Genomic DNA, 3,670 nt, shown 5'->3' on the forward strand with positions numbered 1-3,670 from the left:
ATAGCAACCTACTTCTCTAGCTCTTCCTGCAAATAGCTGGGGAAGAAGTGTGGTTCCTGGCAGATAGGCTCCAATCCACTTTTATTTATCTGGCATTTCCAGCAAATTCTCTTCTCATCCCAGATAGCTTATCTCTTCAAGGGGGTCTGTTCAAGTGGTTCTGATGCTGGAACTGCAAGTCTGATGCACATGTTGGGGTTCAGGGGTGGGAAGGACACAGATTACCTAAATATGACTTGGAAGGTTTTGATTTTCTTTCTGAATAAAAAGATTTTTACTTCTATTAAAGAAAACCATGACTTGAATTTCATCATTTAAGGTGTCTCATGTGTTTTCATAGAGCAATTGGGTGTCTGAGTCAGAGCCTCTTCTTTCCTTGGAAGTTGGGGGAAGGGTCCATGCTGTGCTGACCTCCCACCTCCCTTGTCCCTTGCAACCAGTCTGCCTGGGCACTACCTCAAGCAGTTTTGTGCACAGGCTCATCATTCTGATGCCTGAGTCTCCAGCCCCTCTCCCATAAAGACAGGGGAAAAATCTGGAGACATAAGCATTTTCCAAATTCAAGATACGTGAATCATGCCCAGCTTGGATGAATCGGGGTATGTAAGGTGAGCTGTACTTTTTCTTGTCTTTCCTGTATCAGCAGTTGTGGAAAATGCCTATTAGTTGCTGAATGATCAAACAGATGTAAGAAGAATAGCTAGTTCCTAGCAAAATCAGATTACATTGCATCAGAAGTAACCAAGCTGAAATGACAACATGTCATTCCTGGAAAAGAAAGAAGATAATGGCTTTCAGAGGAATGACAAAGCATTTTTGGAGAAAATTAGTGTTAATGAGATAGTTGGATGGAAAACATGCCATCATTCTTCCAAAAGTGGAAGACTGTTGATGACTGTTCCATCTAGTGGGAAATGCGACTTGGTTTAGAGGGAAATGCCCTGGGCTGTGTATGGCCATAGATTCAGGCTGCACCATTGACTATTCGTGGAGTCTTGGCAAGTCTCCCAGGTTCACTGGGCCTCAGTTTCCTCATCTGTAAAATAAGGGTTTGTACACCCATAATCTCAAGGTACAGAACACCGTGAAAGACACAGGATAAGCACTTGATAAATGCTAGTGAGGATGATGAGGAGGATGATGGTTTTGACAATGGCAGCACTGATGATAGGGATGATGGTGATGATATAATGATCATGAGTATCAAGGCATCTTGCCCCTTAGTTTCAAATTCCATGCTTCTGAGAAGGGAACTTCGTTATAAATGTGATTTTCAAAATGTTGTTTTTGTTAAGGTTCTACCTCATAGGAAGTTCTGTTTTTCTGCTTGGGGAAGAAATTCAAAATCAGAGTCTTATGCTCTAGGAACATGCTTTTCAAAGTCTTATGTCCCCTGACTTGCTTAATGACATGCAGTCTCACTGTGCTACATTGTGTGTATCAGAGAAGCTGCCTAACCTAGTGCTTAAGAGCTCAAGATCATAGTTGTCTTCCTTCTCTGCCACCTACCAGCTGTGTGAGTCTGGGCAAGTTGTGAACCTCTCTGTGTTTCAGTTTCCTCACCTGTAAAATGGCATGATGATAGGCATACCTCATAGGGTGGTTGCGGGGATGACCTATATTAATACACATAAAGTACCTAGACCAGTACCTATCTTGCACAGAGTACACATTCATTAACTCTCAGATATTATTATTATATTTCTTTCTGAAAAATTAAGGGTTTAGAGAGGTGTCACATTCTAATCCTTTTCATTTATAAATTAATTTTTTGTGACGTTTACTAGAGTATATCTTTAATTGATGGTACTTTTATAGTTGTCAGCTCAGCTTTAGGGTTTGTTCTTAAGTCTTACTTGAAAAAGCAAATGTGTGTGTGTGTCTGTATGTCTGTGTCAAGAAGATAAAAGTCTCTGCAAATGAACGCTGATGCTACTACGTATCTTCCCACAAGATGGCGCAGCACTCCTGTCATTCCAGTGTTCAGCTACCCTGAGGGAGGCAGGGAATTTTGATCAGCATCCAAAGAATCACCTCATCTCTCCCTGCAGAGAGCACAGAGCACAAGACTTCATGTTCCATCAGGTACCTGCCGCTAGTTCTTGCTTGTGGTTTCACAGGGACTACATAAAACTTAAAGCTACTTTAGTTTTTAATTTTTTCCCAGTATTTTATTCCAGGCTAGATTTGACCTTGCAAGGACATATTTTGTCCATGGCTCCTTATATCTGAAGGAGAAAGGCAGTAGAGTGAGAAATGAGATAGAGTCTGTCTCCTCTCTCTCTAGATTGACTATCTTACGGAAAGCGGGCAATAAACAAATGGACACCACAGAAAACAAGGGCTTGTTTAATCTACTGGAGGTGGACTGCTTCGGAACAAAATATTGCAGAGGTGAATTTTGTCTTCGGCATCCCCGTCCCTTCCTTCTCTGTCTCAGCCTCTTCTCTGTGACTTTTAGGCCTCCATGCTCATGCCTCATTCTCACCCACCTTCCTCTGCTCCTTACTGTTCCCTTATCAACACTTCACTCTTCTGAGAGTCAGCCCCTTAGGGCCCTTCTCAGTTACTGAAACCAATCTGTTGAAGGAATCCAGTCTCTTAACAAATTATTGTTCAGAAATATTGTCCTGGCAGAAAAACACATGTAGTTTTTATTCAAAGTACTGATAATACCAGAAATTGAGAGATGAGGCTCTCTCATCTGTTAACTTTCTCTCGTGGGATATGAGATTATTTTTGTAAAAAAATTTGTATTTTAGAAAAATCACTTATAGAACAAATGAGCTTATCTGAAAGTTGCTGAGAGAGTAGATCTTAAAGGGTCTCATCACAAGAAAAAGAAATTTGTAGGTATGTGAGGTGGTGGATGGTAACTACACACTATTGTGGTGATCATTTCACAATAATGCATATATTGAATCATTTGTTGTAATAATGGGGGGAATGACACTGATGAGCTGAGTTAAGTTGATCATATGTACTATATATATATATATATATATATATAACATTTGTGTGTGGATGGATACACATTCACAGATCTAACACAGTTTTCTCTGCCACATCTCTCTCACAGAAGTCCAATTCATAGGCAGGGGCCTTCTCAGAGTGTGACAAATTGTCCTTGAGATGGAGAGACTTTGATGGTGCTAATGGAAATCAAATGGCCATGCTCAGCTTTTTGGTAAGAGCTGGTCTTGGTTCTTCCTTACAGAAAGACCTAGCTGGCATTGCTCATTCTCTTCTCCTCCTTCACCGTCTGAAATCTGGGCCCTGAGGCTCCTGGAAGCTTTCTAAATCTCTTGATTCCAAATGTGGCACAACCTTCTTTCATCAGTGACTTTGGAGACTTCTGTTGTATCGTCCCATGGTTCAGGCTGGAGACAGGAACTTGTTCATTAACCAGTACCCATAACAAAGAACCTTTTTTGCACCCTAAGAATCTGAATGGTACACCTCTTACAAATAGAAATTGTTAATTTATCATTTTGAAGACTATTTTGAAGTCAATCATATGTTGTCCTCTTGTAGCAGAGTAGAGTGACTTTTATGTGCTAATTTTCACATTTGCCTTCTCCTTTTTAAGAGGTTTTATTTATTTGAGAGCGAGAGAGCACAAGCAGGGGCAGAGAGAGAGGAAGCAGACTCCCCGGCTGAGCAGGGAGCC

The 3,670-nt window shown here is 40.9% G+C and overlaps 1 long non-coding RNA gene across 1 annotated transcript; it reads left to right on the top strand.

Annotated features, from left to right (window-relative positions):
- The first annotated feature begins 469 nt into the window (after positions 1-469).
- Positions 470-3,173, top strand: LOC135362948 (uncharacterized). The gene is made up of 4 exons (XR_010408446.1): positions 470-608; positions 1,955-2,085; positions 2,288-2,394; positions 3,080-3,173. It is a non-coding gene; the product is annotated as an uncharacterized LOC135362948 (long non-coding RNA).
- Positions 3,174-3,670: the final 497 nt, after the last annotated feature.

This window comes from Mirounga angustirostris, unplaced genomic scaffold (genome assembly GCF_029215605.1).
Source record: "Mirounga angustirostris isolate CCGP_5_RB_7025 unplaced genomic scaffold, mMirAng1.0.hap1 SCAF_2, whole genome shotgun sequence".
NCBI lineage: Eukaryota > Metazoa > Chordata > Mammalia > Carnivora > Phocidae > Mirounga > Mirounga angustirostris.